Below are 8546 nucleotides of genomic sequence, written 5' to 3'. Positions count from 1 at the left end.
TTCATTCTAGCTTAGGGCATTCAACCGCATAGTGAGCATACTAATAACAATTGTAACACATAATATTTCTTTTCTTTTTATACATTTCTTGTTCATTGGTCTTTATTTTGTTGGAACATGCTTCCTTGATCTCTACCATAACCACGATCTCTACCATATCCGCAGTACTCAAAACCTTGTCCTTGTCTATTTTAACCACAATCAAACTCACTATTACAGGATCTTTCTTGCCCATCATCTATTGAAATCAACAACGTTACACCGAACTAAAAACGACGGGGGTTGGCTTAACATGTTAGAAACGACGTGTATAACAAAAGTATCAAACATGAAGACGACTCGTTTAACTACTTTATATGTCATGACTATAAGACGGTTTTAAGTTTCATGCACCAAAAAAGGAAAATTATGGAGTCTAGCCTACTAATTTCAATTATCTAAGAAAAAAAGATCATATACCAACACTTTTTTGATTAACAGGTCTTATCATGTCTTAAACATGTACCTAATTGATAACCGTAAAAAAACCATAGTTTCTAGCATTGTATTAAACAGTTAATACATGTTTTTACTTCTCTATGAAGATCTCACTGTGTTCATATAGTGTCTCTCCAATTGACTAGTGAAGTGAGTACACCGGTGTTTACTTGTGTTCACTGATAATTGCAATATCTGTTCATGGTGTAGTGTATTCGCTTATGACGCAACATGTTCTTGCATTAAGTATAAAAAAGTTGATTACCGTCTAATTTTTTCATCCAGCGTATACTACGGTTGGAAAATCAGTAGCTCTCATTTGAATGAATAACCAAATTATTCACCAGTAATACACTAAAGTAATAATGCATGTATCCACTATTAAAACACTAAGACTTTTAAATAATTAGTAGTTATTTTAACTCAACACACACACATATATATATATATATATATAATAAGATTTTGGTGAAGCAATTTGGATGTAAGTAGGAAATGGTGTCCTCACGAGTCTCCATTAATGAGTGAATTTCAGGAGGAATCCAATGGTACTATAAGTGGGCCTAATTATCACATCATTATATATGCTCATTATAAATATATATTCATTCAATTATCAATATAAATTTTAACTATCCATTGTACCAATAAAAAAACACAAACAGGTAATTTAGACATATATATGATAAACATCTAATTTAGACAATATAGATGGACAGAAATATATTGATTAATCATCTTCAAATATCTATTATATATATATTAATAATAAATCATCCTCTTATTAATTATGTATCACCAGAACGAAACCAGACCTTTAGACTTTAGAAAATCAGGCATTGGCATCAATGGACTTCGTGCAGTTTATATCCACCCATTAATGGAATTCGATCGGTGACATATTTCAGGAGCTAGCTTCAAATCTTGTATGTCCATGTCCACCTGAAATTAAGTTGCTATAATTAAAAATATCATTATTAACAGATAAACGATTAATAGCTTACAGGCAGATCTTATAATATAATATATTTCTTTAACATCGTTTGAAACTACTCCCAATACCCGAGTGAGCCTACCTGAAACGAAATGTTAGCCGTCCATACGGATTTTGACGCTCTTGAAATATAATACTAATTGTAGATTATGGTGTCTCACACCAAAGTTGGTGGAGACTACTTAGTATAGCAAAGTTAAATTACAAGAATTGTACAAAGAATATAACTAATTACATATATTAATTGTACATAAGTTTATAATTTCCTGTTTTTTGTGTCTATTACTAATGATCTAAATATTAGTAAAGTAGACAGAAAGAAACAAAGAAAACTTAGTGAATTACTGAGCATACCTATACGAATATATTATCTAGTTAATTAAGTTTTTCATTTATATAATAAAACGTGAACATGTAAATAACATAAAATGAGGGAAGCTAACCACACCTAAGAGTGGCAATCAAATAAAGATTAACAATTTGTTGATACACGTTCAATATGTAATCAAATTTAAGTAAAGAATCCGAAGAACAATATTAAAATTTGTCCGTATTGTCGGTTTGATTATATGAAGAGAAAGAGAAAGATCATTAAAAGGTCTTCTATGTGTGTGTAGTCAAGAAGTGAGGCAATTAAGAGTAAGTAAATTGGATTTGAATCATGCATCTATTCAAAATCCGGACAGTTGGTTCGTCAAACATAGAACTTGAACACCTCCATTGGTGAAATAGCATTGATAAGAAAAAAAAAACAAATGGAATGCAATAAGCTACTGTTGATTTGGTTGCAGATCAAGAATTAGACGCGAAGTTTGGATCTTATATATTGCGATCACGTAACAGCTTCGTAATTTATCTTATTAATACATTCATGTAGATTTTATAAAGATATATTGAATCATATGTTCCAATCACTAGTTTATATTCAGTAGGAGATGAAATAATAAATAATATAATATATAATAATGTTTCAATCATTTAGTTTGTCTATAGTAAATGTGTTTATGCATTACACACACTAATCACACTCTGGTAATTATGCTAATTGACTAGTAATTATATATGATTAACTGTTGCAACTATAAATTGAGGTAATTACTTTGATCAAATCTATATTTCCACTCCAGATAGTGCAGAATCCCAAAAGAGACAAGACTAGCAATATTTTCTAAATAGTATTTACTTAATTATGAGATCAACTAATTATTATTTTAAATTTAATTACAATACTCACACATTTAACATAAAATATTTTTTATTTATATTATTATTTTGATAGAGGGAACCAGTTATGCAAATAGAGAGAGAACAACTGAGGTGTGTTCTCCATGCAAGCAAGGGTTTCTAGAACTATGAGTAGTCTTCTAGGGTTTGCTTTTTCCCCCAAAAAATATGCTTTTTAGATTGTAATTAAATCATTCATTTGTTTTATATGCAAATATGATGTGTTAGCCTTTAGGAAAACAATTTTAAATATAATCATATAGTCAAAAAACAATTATTTCATATAAATAATTAAAAGATTACCAGTAATATTGAAGAAGAGCCATAGATCATGGTTGTTGAATTCTAAAACTTGAAGTTTCTGCTTGATCATTTGCCTTTTGAACAGGAGGGTTTCTCTTCTTCTTTTTCTTCTTGTAAGGGATCCCTCTTGCTTTCGCCTGCGAATCACGAACTTCACGAAGATAAACCCGAATTGCGCCATTAGCAAACGGGTTCATTTCAGGCAATCCGCCATTTTCTTCATAAGCAGCACGCAGACGCCCGATGAGGGCGTCAAGGCTGCCCCATGCTTGCCTAAGTGGGCAAGTACACGGGCCAGCCGGATCCGGATGACCGTAGAAAACACAACCTTGTAAGTGAACCTTAGTCTTTCCAAATTGATCAAGGTACCGAAGGAAATCTAGTACATGACTGTAGTTACAGTGAGACAAAGCCACTGGCGGTCTTTGGTTCTTCAAGTACTGTCCGAAAGTGTTCCAATCACGCCGCTTTTGTGACTCATATCGGCTAAGCTGCGGTGGTGCTGGCGGTGGTTGTTGTGAACCAGAAGGTATAAGTGCACCGCCACCTCCATCGTCACCGCGGCCCCTTGATGATCCTTCACCTATTTCTCTTAGCTGATTACTAGACATGAAACTAGCTTGATGAAGTGATGAGTATTTTTATAAGGAAAACTGATAATTGGCTTAGAGAGAAGAGGAATAGGAGTTGTATAAGAATGATATATAATTGAAGAGAGATGAGAAATCAAAATGGAAAAATTGAAAATCAAATCATGGAGGAGGAGGTATTGAGAAGACAAGAGATGGGTCCATTTGAAAGTGCTTTAAAGGCAATTAGGCTTTTTTTTTCTTCACCAAATTGCATTATTCTCATCCTTGAATTGGCACTAATAGCCTCTAATAGAATAATTTTCTTGGAGCACTTTTTTATTTATTATGTATATGACCTACAATTACTTTCCTATTAATTGTGAAAATAAAAAACGTTCGTCTTTTTAATTTTTGAAAAAATATTTATAAAATAAAATTTTATATATATAAAGATATATTGAACAAAAGGGTCAAATTACAATAGAGTTGTGGTAAGTGGGTAGCAAGCTACGCCGGCACCCTAGTTTGAATGGTCGGTATCTGTTAGCTTCATAGCATTAACAACAATAAATCAAAAGAAATAAGCATATGTAATATTATTGAACTCGTATAACTTATGATAATATAACATACTTAATACAACTTGTGGCTGGTTGGTAAAACTTACGTGATAAGGTTGCGAGTCGACCCAAAATCGGTTGGTATCAGTTTATAGTACAAAAAAAAATCAATGTTCAAATATAACAAATTAACATTTATAAATAAACAAATATGTTTATGTGATTAACAGACACAAATTCAGTTGGTATCTGATCGCGGCACCAAAGAATAAATTTATCAACACCCAAATACATCAAGTTAACAGATTTAAAAACAAACAATCAAAACCTGCGCGTTCCAACGACAACCGAAACATCGGTTCGTGTTTACGGTATCAGCACTTACAAAATCGTAAGCATAAATTAGTAAGTCCAAAAAAATAACATAAAAAGATATTAAAAAACGTTGAGGTGGCACAACCACGTTCCAACGCACTGAAAATCTACGTGAATTCAGCCAGCATCAACACTATCAGTTAAAAACAAATAAGCTAAATACGTGGAGGTGGCACAACCATGTTCCAACGTGCTGCGAACTTACGCTAATTTGATTTAGTACCAATAATATCAGCATAAAATCGTAAACATAAATTAGTAGACACAAAATTTTTAAAAGGAAAATATAAAAAAAATCAAAAGAAAGGGCATCACATAGATCAATAAGAGATCAATGGCACCAAACCATCACTTTTAACAAGTACAATAACTGTCATACCCATCCCTATTTTACCAATACTGAAAATCAATATAAACAAGTACTGAGTACCGTACAAAATTTATTGGTACGATACGGGTATAGGTATCGGTGGTATTTCGGTACGTTAACCGCATTTATACCGCTTTATTTTGTTCTTTTAAATCTTCAATGATTTTGGTACTTGTACCGGTATATAACAAATTAGTTGAATCAGTACAGGTACCAGTATGGTATTGGCATAACTAATACCACAACCAAAATAGAAAGCTCGATAAAGTCTCATTGTTTTATGATTTTAAAATGTCGGCTAGACCCATTTTATAAGATATTAAATATGGATAATCCCAACAACCCTCTACATATTTCAAATGTGTACAAAATATCTACATCGATACATGTATCTGTTTGTACCGAATTCTAAAAACCTGAATATTGGTGTTGATACCCGTACTGATTATAATAAATCGGTATGTGTACTGGCACGGGTATGATTCAGATACGAGTATTCAAAAAAATAAATCTAATCCCTACATATATATATATATATATATATATATATATGTATATATATATAATGTGGGACTAGCCAAGTCGATTGTATTTGAGGCAGCGCCGGGTGGTCGACAGACCCCAACCTGATACTCCAATAGGCCTGATTTTTTTAATATTATATATATATATATAATTTAAAAATGCATTCTTAATGTTTAAACCCAATTACTCAACTCATATAAGATCCAAAAAGTTTTTCGACTTCGGCCTAAAAAGTTTTAACGATTCTCGGAGACAGCCCTGTGAGTACGTAGCCTACATGGTAAAGGTGCAAGCCTATTAGATGAGAGGTATTGGGTTCAGTCTCAAACAAAAGGGAAATTTGTTTGTAGTTTAGGAGGAATCAAGTAGGGATAGATTTAACATTTTTCGTTTTAAAAAATTTAGGTTGATAATTAATGTATATAACCTACACATGTGCATCTAAGTACTACAAAATTAAACATATATAAACAAACTTGATTATATTATATGGATTGCATCTTAGCGTTAATCATGGCTTCAAGTCAATTGTGAGATTGATAATTAGTAGCAATCACTTAGTTGATAGACTCACATATATTCACCAACTAAACTTAATTCCTCCTCGATCTGGCATGATAATTTTGTATCTATTCGGCTCTAGCTGAGTTTTATTAGATCTATGGGCCTTTGGTGTTATAATGGCTACCTGAATAACTTGTTCATGTTCATCATCTTCTTGTTGATTTTCACTTGCAACTTGAAGTGGAGTTGTTTATGTTTCTCGAACTTCTTTGTGTTCTATAACACTTTTAGTAGTTTCTTTTGAAAGAAATTCCTTTGCCAAAAAAAATTAACATGACGAGCAATGAGCACGTTATTCTCAGTTAGATTATAGAAATAACCTTATTTACTTTCCATAGAATATCACACGAAAACTTATTTTTTGGATGTGGGTTAAAGTTTGTTGGAGATTTCATGTCATACATAGGTCTCACAATCTAAGTGTCTTCAAACATGATAGGTTTGATATCCAATATGGTGTTTCCTCCACTTTCTTGGTTAGCTAGGGCTTTATTGGCTACATATATCGCAAACAAACGAACATTATGATATTATTTCATGACTCTTTACATTTTCATCGAAGTCATAAACAAGAGTTCACCACCTTGATCAGATTGAATGTCTTTTATCCATTTTCAAAGTTGATTTTGTACTTCAAGTTAAAGATCTCAAAAGTTTCGTTTTTATGTTAGTCATGTAAGCATTATAACCATATATATTGAAGTCATGAGTTAATGTAATTGAGTAACTTTCGTCACTTCTATAGATAGTACTGAAAAGGATTGTACACTTCGTGTAATTCCAATAAGTTGAAATCAAGTATGAAGTACCGCTAGAAAATTTTCTCTTACCAATGAAATTTTCATCGACATGCATATGATGATGATCATTGTTTGTCGTTAGTGTTATACCCCTTTTTTTTGTTGTTGGTCTATTGGTGAAGTTCCTGTTAGTAATTCGCCGGTGAAAGTCATTGATGGTCCATCAGTGAAAACTAATTTAACAACGCTAAGTCTTTGACAGTACTTAGCCAACGAATTTATAGCTTTCCTAGCTTCACCAAGGAATAATCAATGGATTTATATGTTGATGAAAATAATTAATTTTGTAATATTGTTAAATGAGGTTATGACTTTTAAATCTTAAGGTTTCAATTGGTTGTAAAAAGAGTTAGGTAATTTACAAATAGAGTTAGAGATTGTGCGAGTTGCCGTTTAAAAAAAACTTGTTTAATTAAGTATTAATTACATACTTTATATGATAAAAGTGGAATCTAATTATAAGACAAAGTTAACAGTAGAAAAAAGGAGATTAAACATTTAAACATCGAATAATTCGCAAACTTTAAGCAACTAAGATCTTGTCCCCGGATTATCTTTTTATTCTCTTCTAGTTTTCTATTATTTTTTTTGGTTTTGTATATGATCTTATAAATAATCATTTATAATCCTCCCATATTAATTTTTCTTATTCAATTATCCCCGTCAACAGTTTTATGAAAATAACCAGACGGGCTTGCCCCAATGACCAGGAATATGATGGATGACCCGGGTGTCTCGGGTTCGAATCCTGATTCCGACCGAATTTTTCCAGAGCATTAAAAACCTGTCGTGCCTTCGGGCGGGCTAGCTTAATTGTGAAAGTCACCGTTCGAAACAAAAAACAGTTTTATGAAATAACATCGAAAATTACCAAAACAACGATATGTTTTAACTTTAACTGTTAGTTTGATATTTGTGGAATTTGTTTGTTGGTTCTTACTAGTTTATTGAAATTAATAACCTAATATCTTAAGAGTTGGATATAGTAATGGTGATTTATAGTTGAACCGTAGAAGGAGATTATAAGTCAGCTTATCATTATATTTGGTGTGTTCTCTCAACAGATAATTAAGTAGAATCGCCCGTAATACTCGAGTGTGATTTCATGAGATGAGATATATTATCAGAGAAGAAACCCCATCACTATGGTTCTTATTTATTTAATTTTTGTAACGAGGTTTCTTCATCGTAGTAATTAAAATAACATATGGATGATTATGATAACCTCTGTCATCGTCAATTATATTTTTGAATTTTTCTTATAAAACACATAATGCAATTGGTTTAAATATCCAAAAAGAATTTTATTTTTTAATTGGATATTTGATAAAGAAAGATATTTCCATTAAAGAAGAAGAATCTAAGATTAGTTAAGATACCAAATTTAGCAATTTTGGCATCTCAAGAAATGCCAACTTTCTTAAAATACTTCACAGTTTTAAAGATTTCAAATTTAATTCCACAAATTTACAAATTTGTTATTACAGAAATTGGTTCAACTAAAAAGTTACCGGTCATTGATCCATGTTTTAAGTAATTGAGGTGAGATATCTAAATATTTCAAATTAATATATAGAAAGTTTTGAGTTCAAGTTTCACGCTTGACCAAAAAAAAAGATGGTTTCAGGTTATGTCAGTGAGCTTTCTCACTTGTGATGGGTTTCCTCCTGATAATGACCTCGGGTACTCATGGGATGTATAGGATTGGGTGGACGATTAGTGATCCAAATCAGCTGTTTAAAAGAAATTAAAAAAATTACCATTTTGTCCGATCACTTAAAG

General features: G+C 31.7%; 1 pseudogene across 2 annotated transcripts; it reads right to left on the bottom strand.

Moving 5' to 3' along the window:
* Positions 1 to 1090: 1090 nt before the first annotated feature.
* Positions 1091 to 3871, bottom strand: LOC143583580 (protein LIGHT-DEPENDENT SHORT HYPOCOTYLS 10 pseudogene; annotated as a pseudogene). Of its 2 annotated transcripts, none has more exons than XR_013144201.1 (2): positions 2999 to 3871; positions 1091 to 1419 (listed from the first exon to the last, which is right to left on the bottom strand). The product of XR_013144201.1 is annotated as a protein LIGHT-DEPENDENT SHORT HYPOCOTYLS 10 pseudogene, transcript variant X2 (transcript). The 2 variants fall into 2 exon arrangements; XR_013144200.1 differs by having other exon boundaries at positions 1096 to 1433; positions 2999 to 3869.
* Positions 3872 to 8546: the final 4675 nt, after the last annotated feature.

Source organism: Bidens hawaiensis, unplaced genomic scaffold, assembly GCF_021521415.1.
Source record: "Bidens hawaiensis isolate Kalapana, Puna unplaced genomic scaffold, B.hawaiensis_p1.1 tig00032459_1, whole genome shotgun sequence".
NCBI classification, from domain to species: Eukaryota; Viridiplantae; Streptophyta; class Magnoliopsida; order Asterales; family Asteraceae; genus Bidens; species Bidens hawaiensis.
The sequence above is the reverse complement of the archived record's forward strand: the minus strand, read 5'-3'. Positions and strand labels throughout refer to the sequence as shown.